This window comes from Scyliorhinus torazame, chromosome 17 (assembly GCF_047496885.1).
Source record: "Scyliorhinus torazame isolate Kashiwa2021f chromosome 17, sScyTor2.1, whole genome shotgun sequence".
Lineage (NCBI taxonomy): Eukaryota > Metazoa > Chordata > Chondrichthyes > Carcharhiniformes > Scyliorhinidae > Scyliorhinus > Scyliorhinus torazame.
Window position 1 is genome coordinate 127,979,226 of NC_092723.1, and position 17,960 is coordinate 127,997,185.

The 17,960-nt window shown below is 55.4% G+C and overlaps 1 long non-coding RNA gene across 1 annotated transcript in view; it reads right to left on the reverse strand.

Annotated features, from left to right (window-relative positions):
* Positions 1-1,061: 1,061 nt before the first annotated feature.
* The window catches only part of LOC140393574 (uncharacterized), a 79,758-nt gene continuing 62,859 nt past the window's right edge, over positions 1,062-17,960 (reverse strand). Inside the window, exon 3 of the long non-coding RNA XR_011935672.1 lies at positions 1,062-1,146. This is a non-coding gene — a long non-coding RNA (uncharacterized lncRNA). The remainder of the gene's footprint in view (positions 1,147-17,960) is intronic.

A 17,960-nucleotide genomic window follows, 5' to 3' on the forward strand; every position in this document is an offset into this window, starting at 1 on the left:
CTCCATTTACATGACTCCAGTCGCACCCAATCTTCTCAAATAGCTGAGCAGCTCACCAATTGTAAAATAACCATTGACATTGCGATGGCAACACTTCACGATGTCTCACCACCATTTTCTGAGGGAAACTAGGAATGTGCAGTGAATGGAGCCCAAGAACAAATCACGGTGGCTCAGTGGTTAGTATTGCTGTCTCACAGCGCCACGGGACACGGGTTCGATTCCGACCTCAGGTGACTGTGTGGAGTTTGCATTTGCTCCCTGTAACTGCGTGGATTTCCTCTGGGTACTCAGGTTTCCTCCCACAGTCCAAAGATGTGCAGGTTAGGTGGATTGGCCAAGATAAATTGGCCTAAAGTGGGATTACAGGGATAGTGTGGGGTTTGGGCCTAGTTAGGGTGCCCTTTCAGAGGGCCGGTGCAGACTCGATGAGCCGAATGGCCTCCTTCACTGTAAAGATTCTATGAGTCTATGATTTGATAATGTATGTCATGTATGAGGATAAAAGGGTCGGGATCTTCAAACAAAGTATTCGGGCTATACCCAACTCTGTCCATATAAAGTATCTCACATTCTACCAATTCAGAATGCCCTACTTAGCCCAGAATTGAATTCCGATTTTTACTTTGGTGTCCCCTCCCTTCTTATTCGCTTTCTCCTTGATTAAGCCTAACCCAGGTTGACGTGGTTACTGTTTTGATCCCTGATAAATGAACGAAATGGAAGCTGCTATAAGTTGTTTACTCCCGATGTTAACCTTTTGTTGATCAACAACAACCTGCATCCACATATCCCCCGAATGTAGTAACATTTTCCAAGGTGCTTCACTGGAATTAACCTGACTAAAACTGACACCGAAACAATGAAGGAGACATCAGAAAGGCACCTGAAATCTTGGTCAAAGTCTTTAAGGAGCAGAGAGAGAAGTGGAGAGGATTAGGGAGGGAATTCCAGAACCTCAAATCTAGCCAACTGAAGGTACGACTGCCAATGATGGAACGATGGAAATCAGGAACACACAGGAAATCAGCTAAAAATATGATCATTTTAAGGTACAATCAATACTAGATTACTATGCATTCTGTTGCCACCATCCTGATCTGTTCGGGATCAACAAAGTTTCTTCTCTTCGGCTTGTCAGAATATCTGCCACATTGGGGTGAAAATTCAGGTTTCCTCAGTCAAGATTCCAACACCACAGCTGTGCAGTGACTGCCTGCACCTCAGATACTGAACCCTTCTGTAATTATTATTGACGTAGGACCAGATTTCTGGGGGTAAAATACCAGTAGCCGACACCAGGTGGCAGCACCAAGCTCTGTTTGAGAGTGCAGTCGGACTGTGAATCCTTAAACTGACTGCCGTAAACGCTGACCTTGGCTAATGTTTGATTGTTATGCTCAGACACCCCCTTGTGGTAACATTCATAGAATGCAGGTGGGAAGAGCAGCTTCAAAAGAGAAACGTGTGGCACAGGAGGCCATTCAGCCCATTGCACCTGTGCCAGCACTTTGGAAGACCAAACCGGTTAGTCTCGCTCTGCCCATTCCGCATAGCCCAGAACATGTTTAATTTCAATAGAGATCCAATTCCCTTTTGAAAGTCGTTCTGTAATCTTCCAACACCATTCCATTGTGATCACTCACAACATCGCACCTCTTTGGCAATTATCCTAAACCTAAATCATCTTGTTACTGGCCCACCTACCAGTGGAAACATTTTCTCCTCATCCACTGCATCAGAATATTCAGATTTTTCAATACCTCTATTACATCTCCCGGTAACCATCTCTACTCTTCAGGAGAACAATTAAAGCTTCTCAAGTCTCTCCATATAACAGAACCCTTTATCTCTGGTACTGTGACTGACTAACAGTTACTTGCACAATATCACCTCCTGCTGGTCACACTCACAAAGTACAATATTTTGCCAACAAATTTATACATTTTTTTGGAAAATATTTTATCAAGGCATATATAATTTTTAACAATTCTCAAGAGGAAAAACAACAGAACAAATAACACCCACCCAACGAACAACCAGACCCAGCCAACATGGCTTACATACACAGACCCCCGTCCCCTTTCCCGCTAACTCTTTCCCTCAACCCCCCCACCCTGAAATGTGCTGACAGCTTAATATTCCCCAAAGAAATCAATAAACGGCTGCCACCTTCTTCGGGCAAACTCTCGCATCGATCCTCTCAGGGCGAACACCGGCCATGTCGCTAACCTATACCCCCGATTCTGGGGGTTCCGAGTCCCTCCACGCCAATACGATCCGTCTCCGGGCTACCAGGGAGGCAAAGTCCAACACGTTGGCCTCTCTCGCCCCTTGGACTCCCGGGTCTTCCGACACTCCAAAAATCGCCACCTCTAGACTGGGAACCACCTGTACCTTCAATACCGTGGATATGACATCGGCAAATCCCTACCAGAATCCCCTAAGCGTCAGACATGCCCAAAACATGTGGACATGATTTGTGGGTCCTGCACACCGCCCACACCTGCCCTCCACCCCTTCGAAGAACCTGCTCATACGGGCCACAGTCATATGCGCCCTGTGGACCACCTTGAATTATTTCAGGTGGAGCCTGGCACACGACGAGGACGCATTAACTCTACTCAGGGCAATGCTCCCACAATCCCGCCTCTAATTCCTTGCCCAACTCTTCCTCCCATTTTCGCTTTACCTCCCCTATCGGGGTTCCCTCCCATTCCATGAATTCTTTATAAATTTCTGAGATCTTCCCCTCCCCCACTCCCATTTTCGACGCTACCTTGTCCTGAACCCCCTGGGGCGGTCAAAGGGGAAAGGTCGAGACCTGCAGGCATCGGAACCCATTCCCCATGGGCAGCTCAAACTCGTCCTCCGAGCACGGAAAGCCGCCGTCAATAAACAGGTCCCCAAGCCGCTAGATCCCTGCTCGTTACCACCTCTGAAACCTCCCCCCCCATTCCGGCCCCCCCCCCCGGTGCAAACCGGTGGTTGCCACAAATAGGTGCCCATACCGACCCCCATGTGCTTTTGCCACTGTCCCCACACCCTCAACACAACCACTACTACCGGGCTTGTGGAGTACCGAGCCGGCGAGAACGGCAGAGATGCCGTTACCAGTGCCCCGAAACTTGTGCCCCTACATGAGGCCGCCTCCACCCGCTCCCACACCGATCCCTCCCCCACTATCCATTTCCTAACCATTGCTATGTTCGCTGCCCAGTAGTAGTTCCTGAAATTTGGTAGGACCAGCCCTCCCTCCCCACGACCCCGCTCCAGCAGCACCTTCTTTACCCACCCATACGAACCCAGAGATCACCGTGTTCACCCTCTTAAAAAAAGCCTTCGGGACAAAAATAGGCAGGCACTGAAATAGAAACAAAATCCTCGGGAGAACTGTCACCTTTACCGTCTGCATCCTCCCTGCCAGTGGCAACGGGAGCACATCCCACCTTCTGACGTCCCCCTTCATCTGCTCCACTAACTGAGCCAAATTCAGCTTCTTTGTAGCTGCTCCCACTTCCGCGCCACCTGGATACCCAAATATCGAAAGCTCCCTCCCACCACCTTGAACGGCATCTCCTCTCCTGCCCTCTCGCCTGAATCACATATTTAATTTTGCCCATATTCAATTTGTACCCCAGACACTGGCCGAATTCCCCTTAGATCCCCATAATCCCTCCAATCCCCCCCCCCCAGCGGGTCAGAAATATACAAAAGTAGGTCATTCGCAACCCCCCCCCTGGTATTATCCCCTGCCAGTCTTTTGATGCTCTCAGCGTCATCACCAATGGCTCTATAGCCAAGGCAAACAACAATGGGGAGAGTGGAAATCCCTGCCTCATCCCCCAGTGCAGCCTAAAATAATCCTAGCTCACCCGATTCGTCCGCACACTCGCCACCGGTGCCTGATACAGCAACTAAACCCTGCCCAAATCCGAACCGCCCCAGGAACTCCCACAGATACTCCCATTCTACCCGGCAATGAAGCAGTGGTCAGCATGTAATGTCCTCGAGGCCCTCAGGGAAAAGGAGACCGTGGAGGACGTGGGATGGTTCCCTGAGCAGACTGCCAGAGTCATCTGGCAGAACGCCTCATCACCAGAACTTTCAAACAAGCACCAAGACCTAGCTTGGTTGGTGGTGAGAAGGGCCCTCCCTGTCAGATTTTTCATGCACACCCGAAGGCTCTGCGCAAATGCCACTTTACTTCCCACTTCGAACGCCACACGCTTATTAATCAGAATCGCCACTCCCCTTGTTTTGGAATCTAGCCCCGAATGGAATACCTGCCCGACCTACCCCTTCCTCAGCCTAGTCTGATCCACCTCAGGTGTGTCTCTTGTATCATTGCCACGTCCGCCTTTAAGCTTTTCAGAAGTGTGAACACACAGGCCCTCTTGACTGGCCCATTCAGCCCTCTCACATTCCATGTGATTAGCCTTGTTGGGGTCCAGCCTTGTCACCCCCCCCATCGATCACCTATAGCCTCCAGCCCACGTACCACACTCCCACCCTCGGGTGCCCACCGTCATCGACCCTCACCATGTCACCCTTCAACAGCCCCTCCCCTGTCAGCAGACATCTATCCCCCCTTCCCCCCCATCCCCATAACAAAATAACAATCCCAACACCCATCCACACACTTACTACCTGCTCACCCCCCACTGCGCTTCCGTGTGCTAGCCCGCCCAGCTAGCCTGGTAGCCCCCGCCCATGGCGGCTAGCATCCTATCCCTCGTTGATTCCCCTCCACCGTTTTACCATCCTCCCAGTGTAAAGTTTACAATCCCCACCCAACACATAGAAAAGAACAAGCCACCATCCCCCATCAAGAACAAGCAAACCCAAAACAGAGGAACAGCTCCAAGTACAGTGGAAAAGTGGTTCATACAAACCACAAGACCCAAATACAAGATAGAAACATCCCCTTCAGAGTTCAATGTCCCCATTCTCCATTGTCTCGAATAAATTCCATCGCCTCCTCTGGCGACCCAAAGTAGAGTTCCCGGCCTTCGTACGTTGCCCACAGACCCGCTGGGTATAACTTGCCGAAGTTCCCCCCCTTCTTTAAGAGGTTTAAGAGATTAATCTTGTTGAATCTCGCCCTCCTTTTGGCCAGCTCCGCACCCAGGTCCTGATAGACACGCAGCTCGCTGCCTTCCCAAGTTCAGCACCTCGTCTGCCTGGCCCTCCTCAAAATCCGTTCCTTATCCAGGAACCGGTGCAATCGCACCACCACCGCCCTTGGCGGCTCGTTTACTTGTGGCTTCCTGTGCGCCCTGTGCGCCCGAACCACCTCCAAGGGCCGAGCAAACGCTCCTTCACACAGCAGCTTCTCGAACATCCGCGCCACATACGCACCAGCGTCCGCTCCCTTGCTGCCCTCCGGCAGGCCCACGATTCTCAAGTTCTGCCTGCGCGATCTATTCTCCAGGTCCTCCACCTGTTCCACAGCCTCCTCTGTTGATCTCTCATCAACCCCATCTCCGCAGCCATTGAGGCAAGCTGCTCCCCACCACCTCCTCCACCTTCGGGATCGCCTGGGCCTCTAACCTTATCTCCATGCAGTCGATCCCCACCTTTAGCGGATCCACACCCTGGCCAGGTCCTCCAAGTTCTCCTTCCTCTGCTGGGCAAACTTCTCGTGGAGGAAGCTCACTAGCTGTTCCCTCGACCAGTGGACCGGCAAGCTCAGACCCTGACCCTCCGCCACCTTCCCCTGTGTCGCAGGCTCCAGACCAACGTTTGATCATTGTGCTCTTCTTTTCCGACCACTTCTGGTCCACAAATCCATACACCGGTGTGATACTCTCTTCTTCCACCCCTCCTGCGCCTTTACAAATGGTCAGCTCCGCTGTTACGTGGAGGAAAGGTCCAAAAAGTCCACCACGAGCGGGAGTCACAAATATGCGACCACTCACCCCACGGTCGCCTCCGGAAGTCCAAATTTATATTTCTATAACATTTATATTGAGCCTTCCCATAACAGACGGAAAGCAGTGGGCAAGGAGGAGGAAGCTGAGTGGTAGATTTTGAAGAAGGAATGAAAGATGGGGAGAGATGGTGCAGAGGGTAAGAGTTTTCATTACACTGGAACCTGAGCTTGTGGTAGCACATACGGTTGAATTGTGGTCTGGAGAGTGTGTGGTGGATGTAGGGAGAGTGTGTGGTGGATGTAGGGAGAGTGTGTGGTGGATGTAAGGAGGTTATGTGGTGGGATGTAGGGAGAGTGTGTGGTGGGTGTAGGGAGAGTGTGTGGTGGGTGTAGGGAGAGTGTGTGGTGGATGTAGGGAGAGTGTGCGGTGGGTGTAGGGAGAGTGTGCGGTGGGTGTAGGGAGAGTGTGTGGTGGGATGTAGGGAGAGTGTGTGGTGGGATGTAGGGAGAGTGTGTGGTGGGTGTAGGGAGAGTGTGTGGTGGGATGTAGGGAGTGTGTGGTGGGATGTAGGGAGAGTGTGAGGTGGGATGTAGGGAGAGTGTGTGATGGGATGTAGGGAGAGTGTGTGGTGGGTGTAGGGAGAGTGTGTGGTGGGATGTAGGGAGAGTGTGTGGTGGGATGTAGGGAGAGTGTGTGGTGGGTGTAGGGAGAGTGTGTGGTGGGATGTAGGGAGAGTGTGTGGTGGGTGTAGCGAGAGTGTGTGGTGGGATGTAGGGAGAGTGTGTGGTGGGTGTAGCGAGAGTGTGTGGTGGGATGTAGGGAGAGTGTGTGGTGGGTGTAGGGAGAGTGTGTGGTGGGTGTAGGGAGAGTGTGTGGTGGGATGTAGGGAGGGTGTGTGGTGGGTGTAGCGAGAGTGTGTGGTGGGATGTAGGGAGAGTGTGTGGTGGGTGTAGGGAGAGTGTGTGGTGGGATGTAGGCAGAGTGTGAGGTGGGATGTAGGGAGGGTGTGTGGTGGGATGTAGGGAGAGAGTGTGGTGGGTGTAGCGAGAGTGTGTGGTGGGATGTAGGGAGAGTGTGTGGTCGGATGTAGGGAGAGTGTGTGGTGGGATGTAGGGAGAGTGTGTGGTGGGATGTAGGCAGAGTGTGTGGTCGGATGTAGGGAGAGTGTGTGGTGGGATGTAGGGAGAGTGTGTGGTGGGATGTAGGCAGAGTGTGAGGTGGGATGTAGGGAGAGTGTGTGGTGGGATGTAGGGAGAGTGTGTGGTGGGTGCAGGGAGAGTGTGTGGTGGGTGTAGCGAGAGTGTGTGGTGGGATGTAGGGAGAGTGTGTGGTGGGATGTAGGGAGAGAGTGTGGTGGGTGTAGCGAGAGTGTGTGGTGGGATGTAGGGAGAGTGTGTGGTGGGATGTAGGGAGAGTGTGTGGTGGGATGTAGGGAGAGTATGTGGTGGGATGTAGCGAGAGTGTGTGGTGGGATGTAGGGAGAGTGTGTGGTGGGATGTAGGGAGTGTGTGGTGGGATGTAGGGAGAGTGTGTGGTGGGTGTAGGGAGAGTGTGTGGTGGGATGTAGGGAGAGTGTGCGGTGGGTGTAGGGAGAGTGTGCGGTGGGATGTAGGCAGAGTGTGAGGTGGGATGTAGGGAGAGTGTGTGGTGGGATGTAGGGAGAGTGTGTGGTGGGTGTAGGGAGAGTGTGTGGTGGGTGTAGCGAGAGTGTGTGGTGGGATGTAGGGAGAGTGTGTGGTGGGATGTAGGGAGAGAGTGTGGTGGGTGTAGCGAGAGTGTGTGGTGGGATGTAGGGAGAGTGTGTGGTGGGATGTAGGGAGAGTGTGTGGTGGGATGTAGGGAGAGTATGTGGTGGGATGTAGCGAGAGTGTGTGGTGGGATGTAGGGAGAGTGTGTGGTGGGATGTAGGGAGTGTGTGGTGGGTGTAGGGAGAGTGTGAGGTGGGTGTAGGGAGAGTGTGTGGTGGGATGTAGGGAGACTGTGCGGTGGGTGTAGGGAGAGTGTGCGGTGGGTGTAGGGAGAGTGTGTGGTGGGATGTAGGGAGAGAGTGTGGTGGGTGTAGCGAGAGTGTGTGGTGGGATGTAGGGAGAGTGTGTGGTGGGATGTCGGGAGAGTGTGCGGTGGGATGTAGGGAGTGTGTGGTGGGATGTAGGGAGAGTGTGTGGTCGGATGTAGGGAGAGTGTGCGGTGGGATGTAGGGAGAGTGTGTGGTGGGATGTAGGCAGAGTGTGAGGTGGGATGTAGGGAGGGTGTGTGGTGGGATGTAGGGAGAGAGTGTGGTGGGTGTAGCGAGAGTGTGTGGTGGGATGTAGGGAGGGTGTGTGGTGGGATGTAGGGAGAGAGTGTGGTGGGTGTAGCGAGAGTGTGTGGTGGGATGTAGGGAGAGTGTGTGGTGGGATGTAGGGAGAGTGTGTGGTGGGATGTAGGCAGAGTGTGAGGTGGGATGTAGGGAGGGTGTGTGGTGGGATGTAGGGAGAGAGTGTGGTGGGTGTAGCGAGAGTGTGTGGTGGGATGTAGGGAGGGTGTGTGGTGGGATGTAGGGAGAGAGTGTGGTGGGTGTAGCGAGAGTGTGTGGTGGGATGTAGGGAGGGTGTGAGGTGGGATGTAGGGAGAGTGTGTGGTGGGTGTAGGGAGAGTGTGTGGTGGGTGTAGGGAGAGTATGTGGTGGGATGTAGGGAGAGTGTGTGGTGGGATGTAGGGAGAGTGTGTGGTGGGATGTAGGGAGAGTGTGCGGTGGGATGTAGGGAGAGTGTGTGGTGGGTGTAGGGAGAGTGTGTGGTTGGTGTAGGGAGAGTCTGTGGTGGGATGTAGGGAGAGTGTGTGGTGGGATGTAGGGAGAGTGTGTGGTGGGATGTAGGGAGAGTGTGTGGTTGGTGTAGGGAGAGTCTGTGGTGGGATGTAGGGAGAGTGTGTGGTGGGATGTAGGGAGAGTGTGTGGTGGGATGTAGGGAGAGTGTGTGGTGGGATGTAGGGAGAGTGTGTGGTGGGTGTAGGGAGAGTGTGTGGTGGATGTAGGGAGAGTGTGTGGTGGGTGTAGGGAGAGTGTGCGGTGGGTGTAGGGAGAGTGTGTGGTGGGATGTAGGGAGAGTGTGTGGTTGGTGTAGGGAGAGTGTGTGGTGGGATGTAGGGAGAGTGTGTGGTGGGTGTAGCGAGAGTGTGTGGTGGGATGTAGGGAGGGTGTGAGGTGGGATGTAGGGAGAGTGTGTGGTGGGATGTAGGGAGAGTGTGTGGTGGGATGTAGGGAGAGTGTGTGGTTGGTGTAGGGAGAGTGTGCGGTGGGTGTAGGGAGAGTGTGTGGTGGGATGTAGGGAGAGTGTGTGGTGGGATGTAGGCAGAGTGTGAGGTGGGATGTAGGGAGAGTGTGTGGTGGGATGTAGGGAGTGTGCGGTGGGTGTAGGGAGAGTGTGTGGTGGGATGTAGGCAGAGTGTGAGGTGGGATGTAGGGAGAGTGTGTCGTGGGATGTAGGGAGAGTGTGTGGTGGGTGTAGGGAGAGTGTGTGGTGGGTGTAGCGAGAGTGTGTGGTGGGATGTAGGGAGAGTGTGTGGTGGGATGTAGGGAGAGTGTGTGGTGGGATGTACGGAGTGTGTGGTGGGATGTAGGGAGAGTGTGTGGTGGGTGTAGGGAGAGTGTGTGGTGGGATGTAGGGAGAGTGTGCAGTGGGTGTAGGGAGAGTGTGCGGTGGGTGTAGGGAGAGTGTGTGGTGGGATGTAGGGAGAGTGTGTGGTGGGATGTAGGGAGAGTGTGTGGTGGGTGTAGGGAGAGTGTGTGGTGGGATGTAGGGAGAGTGTGTGGTGGGATGTAGGGAGAGTGTGTGGTGGATGTAGGGAGAGTGTGGTGGGATGTAGGGAGAGTGTGTGGTGGGTGTAGCGAGAGTGTGTGGTGGGATGTAGGGAGAGTGTGTGGTGGGTGTAGCGAGAGTGTGTGGTGGGATGTAGGGAGAGTGTGTGGTGGGTGTAGGGAGAGTGTGTGGTGGGTGTAGGGAGAGTGTGTGGTGGGATGTAGGGAGAGTGTGTGGTGGGTGTAGGGAGAGTGTGTGGTGGGATGTAGGGAGAGTGTGCGGTGGGTGTAGGGAGGGTGTGCGGTGGGATGTAGGCAGAGTGTGAGGTGGGATGTAGGGAGAGTGTGTGGTGGGATGTAGGGAGAGTGTGTGGTGGGTGTAGGGAGAGTGTGTGGTGGGTGTAGCGAGAGTGTGTGGTGGGATGTAGGGAGAGTGTGTGGTGGGATGTAGGGAGAGAGTGTGGTGGGTGTAGCGAGAGTGTGTGGTGGGATGTAGGGAGAGTGTGCGGTGGGATGTAGGGAGAGTGTGTGGTGGGATGTAGGGAGAGTATGTGGTGGGATGTAGCGAGAGTGTGTGGTGGGATGTAGGGAGAGTGTGTGGTGGGATGTAAGGAGTGTGTGGTGGGATGTAGCGAGAGTGTGTGGTGGGATGTAGGGAGAGTATGTGGTGGGATGTAGGGAGAGTGTGTGGTGGGATGTAGGGAGAGTATGTGGTGGGATGTAGCGAGAGTGTGTGGTGGGATGTAGGGAGAGTGTGTGGTGGGATGTAAGGAGTGTGTGGTGGGATGTAGGGAGAGTGTGAGGTGGGTGTAGGGAGAGTGTGTGGTGGGATGTAGGGAGACTGTGCGGTGGGTGTAGGGAGAGTGTGCGGTGGGTGTAGGGAGAGTGTGTGGTGGGATGTAGGGAGAGAGTGTGGTGGGTGTAGCGAGAGTGTGTGGTGGGATGTAGGGAGAGTGTGTGGTGGGATGTAGGGAGAGTGTGCGGTGGGATGTAGGGAGTGTGTGGTGGGATGTAGGGAGAGTGTGTGGTCGGATGTAGGGAGAGTGTGCGGTGGGATGTAGGGAGAGTGTGTGGTGGGATGTAGGCAGAGTGTGAGGTGGGATGTAGGGAGGGTGTGTGGTGGGATGTAGGGAGAGAGTGTGGTGGGTGTAGCGAGAGTGTGTGGTGGGATGTAGGGAGGGTGTGTGGTGGGATGTAGGGAGAGAGTATGGTGGGTGTAGCGAGAGTGTGTGGTGGGATGTAGGGAGAGTGTGTGGTGGGATGTAGGGAGAGTGTGTGGTGGGATGTAGGCAGAGTGTGAGGTGGGATGTAGGGAGGGTGTGTGGTGGGATGTAGGGAGAGAGTGTGGTGGGTGTAGCGAGAGTGTGTGGTGGGATGTAGGGAGGGTGTGTGGTGGGATGTAGGGAGAGAGTGTGGTGGGTGTAGCGAGAGTGTGTGGTGGGATGTAGGGAGGGTGTGAGGTGGGATGTAGGGAGAGTGTGTGGTGGGTGTAGGGAGAGTGTGTGGTGGGTGTAGGGAGAGTATGTGGTGGGATGTAGCGAGAGTGTGTGGTGGGATGTAGGGAGAGTGTGTGGTGGGATGTAGGGAGTGTGTGGTGGGATGTAGGGAGAGTCTGTGGTGGGATGTAGGGAGAGTGTGTGGTGGGATGTAGGGAGAGTGTGTGGTGGGATGTAGGGAGAGTGTGCGGTGGGATGTAGGGAGAGTGTGTGGTGGGTGTAGCGAGAGTGTGTGGTTGGTGTAGGGAGAGTCTGTGGTGGGATGTAGGGAGAGTGTGTGGTGGGATGTAGGGAGAGTGTGTGGTGGGATGTAGGGAGAGTGTGTGGTTGGTGTAGGGAGAGTCTGTGGTGGGATGTAGGGAGAGTGTGTGGTGGGATGTAGGGAGAGTGTGTGGTGGGATGTAGGGAGAGTGTGTGGTGGGATGTAGGGAGAGTGTGTGGTGGGTGTAGGGAGAGTGTGTGGTGGATGTAGGGAGAGTGTGTGGTGGGTGTAGGGAGAGTGTGCGGTGGGTGTAGGGAGAGTGTGTGGTTGGTGTAGGGAGAGTGTGTGGTGGGATGTAGAGAGAGTGTGTGGTGGGTGTAGCGAGAGTGTGTGGTGGGATGTAGGGAGGGTGTGAGGTGGGATGTAGGGAGAGTGTGTGGTGGGATGTAGGGAGAGTGTGTGGTGGGATGTAGGGAGAGTGTGTGGTTGGTGTAGGGAGAGTGTGCGGTGGGTGTAGGGAGAGTGTGTGGTGGGATGTAGGGAGAGTGTGTGGTGGGATGTAGGCAGAGTGTGAGGTGGGATGTAGGGAGAGTGTGTGGTGGGATGTAGGGAGTGTGCGGTGGGTGTAGGGAGAGTGTGTGGTGGGATGTAGGCAGAGTGTGAGGTGGGATGTAGGGAGAGTGTGTGGTGGGATGTAGGGAGAGTGTGTGGTGGGTGTAGGGAGAGTGTGTGGTGGGTGTAGCGAGAGTGTGTGGTGGGATGTAGGGAGAGTGTGTGGTGGGATGTAGGGAGAGAGTGTGGTGGGTGTAGCGAGAGTGTGTGGTGGGATGTAGGGAGAGTGTGTGGTGGGATGTAGGGAGAGTGTGTGGTGGGATGTAGCGAGAGTGTGTGGTGGGATGTAGGGAGAGTGTGTGGTGGGATGTACGGAGTGTGTGGTGGGATGTAGGGAGAGTGTGTGGTGGGTGTAGGGAGAGTGTGTGGTGGGATGTAGGGAGAGTGTGCGGTGGGTGTAGGGAGAGTGTGCGGTGGGTGTAGGGAGAGTGTGTGGTGGGATGTAGGGAGAGTGTGTGGTGGGATGTAGGGAGAGTGTGTGGTGGGTGTAGGGAGAGTGTGTGGTGGGATGTAGGGAGAGTGTGTGGTGGGATGTAGGGAGAGTGCGTGGTGGATGTAGGGAGAGTGTGGTGGGATGTAGGGAGAGTGTGTGGTGGGTGTAGCGAGAGTGTGTGGTGGGATGTAGGGAGAGTGTGTGGTGGGTGTAGCGAGAGTGTGTGGTGGGATGTAGGGAGAGTGTGTGGTGGGTGTAGGGAGAGTGTGTGGTGGGTGTAGGGAGAGTGTGTGGTGGGATGTAGGGAGAGTGTGTGGTGGGTGTAGCGAGAGTGTGCGGTGGGATGTAGGGAGAGTGTGTGGTGGGTGTAGGGAGAGTGTGTGGTGGGATGTAGGCAGAGTGTGAGGTGGGATGTAGGGAGGGTGTGTGGTGGGATGTAGGGAGAGAGTGTGGTGGGTGTAGCGAGAGTGTGTGGTGGGATGTAGGGAGAGTGTGTGGTGGGATGTAGGGAGAGTGTGTGGTGGGATGTAGGGAGTGTGTGGTGGGATGTAGGGAGAGTGTGTGGTGGGATGTAGGCAGAGTGCGAGGTGGGATGTAGGGAGGGTGTGTGGTGGGATGTAGGGAGAGTGTGTGGTGGGATGTAGGGAGAGTGTGTGGTGGGATGTAGGGAGAGTGTGTGGTGGGATGTAGGGAGAGTGTGTGGTTGGTGTAGGGAGAGTGTGCGGTGGGTGTAGGGAGAGTGTGCGGTGGGTGTAGGGAGAGTGTGTGGTGGGATGTAGGCAGAGTGTGAGGTGGGATGTAGGGAGAGTGTGTGGTGGGATGTAGAGAGTGTGTGGTGGGTGTAGGGAGAGTGTGTGGTGGGTGTAGCGAGAGTGTGTGGTGGGATGTAGGGAGAGTGTGTGGTGGGATGTAGGCAGAGTGTGAGGTGGGATGTAGGGAGAGTGTGTGGTGGGATGTAGGGAGAGTGTGTGGTGGGTGTAGGGAGAGTGTGTGGTGGGTGTAGCGAGAGTGTGTGGTGGGATGTAGGGAGAGTGTGTGGTGGGATGTAGGGAGAGAGTGTGGTGGGTGTAGCGAGAGTGTGTGGTGGGATGTAGGGAGAGTGTGTGGGGGGATGTAGGGAGAGTGTGTGGTGGGATGTAGGGAGAGTATGTGGTGGGATGTAGCGAGAGTGTGTGGTGGGATGTAGGGAGAGTGTGTGGTGGGATGTAGGGAGTGTGTGGTGGGATGTAGGGAGAGTGTGAGGTGGGTGTAGGGAGAGTGTGTGGTGGGATGTAGGGAGAGTGTGCGGTGGGTGTAGGGAGAGTGTGCGGTGGGTGTAGGGAGAGTGTGTGGTGGGATGTAGGGAGAGTGTGTGGTGGGATGTAGGGAGAGTGTGTGGTGGGTGTAGGGAGAGTGTGTGGTGGGATGTAGGGAGAGTGTGTGGTGGGATGTAGGGAGAGTGTGTGGTGGATGTAGGGAGAGTGTGTGGTGGGATGGAGGGAGAGTGTGTGGTGGGTGTAGCGAGAGTGTGTGGTGGGATGTAGGGAGAGTGTGTGGTGGGTGTAGCGAGAGTGTGTGGTGGGATGTAGGGAGAGTGTGTGGTGGGTGTAGGGAGAGTGTGTGGTGGGTGTAGGGAGAGTGTGTGGTGGGATGTAGGGAGAGTGTGTGGTGGGTGTAGCGAGAGTGTGCGGTGGGATGTAGGGAGAGTGTGTGGTGGGTGTAGGGAGAGTGTGTGGTGGGATGTAGGCAGAGTGTGAGGTGGGATGTAGGGAGGGTGTGTGGTGGGATGTAGGGAGAGAGTGTGGTGGGTGTAGCGAGAGTGTGTGGTGGGATGTAGGGAGAGTGTGTGGTGGGATGTAGGGAGAGTGTGCGGTGGGATGTAGGGAGTGTGTGGTGGGATGTAGGGAGAGTGTGTGGTCGGATGTAGGGAGAGTGTGCGGTGGGATGTAGGGAGAGTGTGTGGTGGGATGTAGGCAGAGTGTGAGGTGGGATGTAGGGAGGGTGTGTGGTGGGATGTAGGGAGAGAGTGTGGTGGGTGTAGCGAGAGTGTGTGGTGGGATGTAGGGAGGGTGTGTGGTGGGATGTAGGGAGAGAGTGTGGTGGGTGTAGCGAGAGTGTGTGGTGGGATGTAGGGAGAGTGTGTGGTGGGATGTAGGGAGAGTGTGTGGTGGGATGTAGGCAGAGTGTGAGGTGGGATGTAGGGAGGGTGTGTGGTGGGATGTAGGGAGAGAGTGTGGTGGGTGTAGCGAGAGTGTGTGGTGGGATGTAGGGAGGGTGTGTGGTGGGATGTAGGGAGAGAGTGTGGTGGGTGTAGCGAGAGTGTGTGGTGGGATGTAGGGAGGGTGTGAGGTGGGATGTAGGGAGAGTGTGTGGTGGGTGTAGGGAGAGTGTGTGGTGGGTGTAGGGAGAGTATGTGGTGGGATGTAGCGAGAGTGTGTGGTGGGATGTAGGGAGAGTGTGTGGTGGGATGTAGGGAGTGTGTGGTGGGATGTAGGGAGAGTCTGTGGTGGGATGTAGGGAGAGTGTGTGGTGGGATGTAGGGAGAGTGTGTGGTGGGATGTAGGGAGAGTGTGCGGTGGGATGTAGGGAGAGTGTGTGGTGGGTGTAGGGAGAGTGTGTGGTTGGTGTAGGGAGAGTCTGTGGTGGGATGTAGGGAGAGTGTGTGGTGGGATGTAGGGAGAGTGTGTGGTGGGATGTAGGGAGAGTGTGTGGTTGGTGTAGGGAGAGTCTGTGGTGGGATGTAGGGAGAGTGTGTGGTGGGATGTAGGGAGAGTGTGTGGTGGGATGTAGGGAGAGTGTGTGGTGGGATGTAGGGAGAGTGTGTGGTGGGTGTAGGGAGAGTGTGTGGTGGATGTAGGGAGAGTGTGTGGTGGGTGTAGGGAGAGTGTGCGGTGGGTGTAGGGAGAGTGTGTGGTGGGATGTAGGGAGAGTGTGTGGTTGGTGTAGGGAGAGTGTGTGGTGGGATGTAGGGAGAGTGTGTGGTGGGTGTAGCGAGAGTGTGTGGTGGGATGTAGGGAGGGTGTGAGGTGGGATGTAGGGAGAGTGTGTGGTGGGATGTAGGGAGAGTGTGTGGTGGGATGTAGGGAGAGTGTGTGGTTGGTGTAGGGAGAGTGTGCGGTGGGTGTAGGGAGAGTGTGTGGTGGGATGTAGGGAGAGTGTGTGGTGGGATGTAGGCAGAGTGTGAGGTGGGATGTAGGGAGAGTGTGTGGTGGGATGTAGGGAGTGTGCGGTGGGTGTAGGGAGAGTGTGTGGTGGGATGTAGGCAGAGTGTGAGGTGGGATGTAGGGAGAGTGTGTGGTGGGATGTAGGGAGAGTGTGTGGTGGGTGTAGGGAGAGTGTGTGGTGGGTGTAGCGAGAGTGTGTGGTGGGATGTAGGGAGAGTGTGTGGTGGGATGTAGGGAGAGAGTGTGGTGGGTGTAGCGAGAGTGTGTGGTGGGATGTAGGGAGAGTGTGTGGTGGGATGTAGGGAGAGTGTGTGGTGGGATGTAGCGAGAGTATGTGGTGGGATGTAGCGAGAGTGTGTGGTGGGATGTAGGGAGAGTGTGTGGTGGGATGTACGGAGTGTGTGGTGGGATGTAGGGAGAGTGTGTGGTGGGTGTAGGGAGAGTGTGTGGTGGGATGTAGGGAGAGTGTGCGGTGGGTGTAGGGAGAGTGTGCGGTGGGTGTAGGGAGAGTGTGTGGTGGGATGTAGGGAGAGTGTGTGGTGGGATGTAGGGAGAGTGTGTGGTGGGTGTAGGGAGAGTGTGTGGTGGGATGTAGGGAGAGTGTGTGGTGGGATGTAGGGAGAGTGTGTGGTGGATGTAGGGAGAGTGTGGTGGGATGTAGGGAGAGTGTGTGGTGGGTGTAGCGAGAGTGTGTGGTGGGATGTAGGGAGAGTGTGTGGTGGGATGTAGGGAGAGTGTGTGGTGGGTGTAGCGAGAGTGTGTGGTGGGATGTAGGGAGAGTGTGTGGTGGGATGTAGGGAGAATGTGTGGTGGAATGTAGGGAGAGTGTGTGGTGGGATGTAGGGAGAGTGTGTGGTGGGATGTAGGGAGAGTATGTGGTGGGATGTAGGGAGAGTGTGTGGTGGGATGTAGGGAGAGTGTGTGGTGGGATGTAGGGAGAGTGTGTGGTGGGATGTAGGGAGAGTGTGTGGTGGGATGTAGGGAGAGTGTATGGTGGGATGTAGGGAGAGTGTGTGGTGGGATGTAGGGAGAGTGTGTGGTGGGATGTAGGGAGAGTGTGTGGTGGGATGTAGGGAGAGTGTGTGGTTGGTGTAGGGAGAGTGTGCGGTGGGTGTAGGGAGAGTGTGTGGTGGGATGTAGGGAGAGTGTGTGGTGGGATGTAGGCAGAGTGTGAGGTGGGATGTAGGGAGAGTGTGTGGTGGGATGTAGGGAGTGTGCGGTGGGTGTAGGGAGAGTGTGTGGTGGGATGTAGGCAGAGTGTGAGGTGGGATGTAGGGAGAGTGTGTGGTGGGATGTAGGGAGAGTGTGTGGTGGGTGTAGGGAGAGTGTGTGGTGGGTGTAGCGAGAGTGTGTGGTGGGATGTAGGGAGAGTGTGTGGTGGGATGTAGGGAGAGAGTGTGGTGGGTGTAGCGAGAGTGTGTGGTGGGATGTAGGGAGAGTGTGTGGTGGGATGTAGGGAGAGTGTGTGGTGGGATGTAGCGAGAGTGTGTGGTGGGATGTAGGGAGAGTGTGTGGTGGGATGGACGGAGTGTGTGGTGGGATGTAGGGAGAGTGTGTGGTGGGTGTAGGGAGAGTGTGTGGTGGGATGTAGGGAGAGTGTGCGGTGGGTGTAGGGAGAGTGTGCGGTGGGTGTAGGGAGAGTGTGTGGTGGGATGTAGGGAGAGTGTGTGGTGGGATGTAGGGAGAGTGTGTGGTGGGTGTAGGGAGAGTGTGTGGTGGGATGTAGGGAGAGTGTGTGGTGGGATGTAGGGAGAGTGCGTGGTGGATGTAGGGAGAGTGTGGTGGGATGTAGGGAGAGTGTGTGGTGGGTGTAGCGAGAGTGTGTGGTGGGATGTAGGGAGAGTGTGTGGTGGGTGTAGCGAGAGTGTGTGGTGGGATGTAGGGAGAGTGTGTGGTGGGTGTAGGGAGAGTGTGTGGTGGGTGTAGGGAGAGTGTGTGGTGGGATGTAGGGAGAGTGTGTGGTGGGTGTAGCGAGAGTGTGCGGTGGGATGTAGGGAGAGTGTGTGGTGGGTGTAGGGAGAGTGTGTGGTGGGATGTAGGCAGAGTGTGAGGTGGGATGTAGGGAGGGTGTGTGGTGGGATGTAGGGAGAGAGTGTGGTGGGTGTAGCGAGAGTGTGTGGTGGGATGTAGGGAGAGTGTGTGGTGGGATGTAGGGAGAGTGTGTGGTGGGATGTAGGGAGTGTGTGGTGGGATGTAGGGAGAGTGTGTGGTGGGATGTAGGCAGAGTGCGAGGTGGGATGTAGGGAGGGTGTGTGGTGGGATGTAGGGAGAGTGTGTGGTGGGATGTAGGGAGAGTGTGTGGTGGGATGTAGGGAGAGTGTGTGGTGGGATGTAGGGAGAGTGTGTGGTTGGTGTAGGGAGAGTGTGCGGTGGGTGTAGGGAGAGTGTGCGGTGGGTGTAGGGAGAGTGTGTGGTGGGAT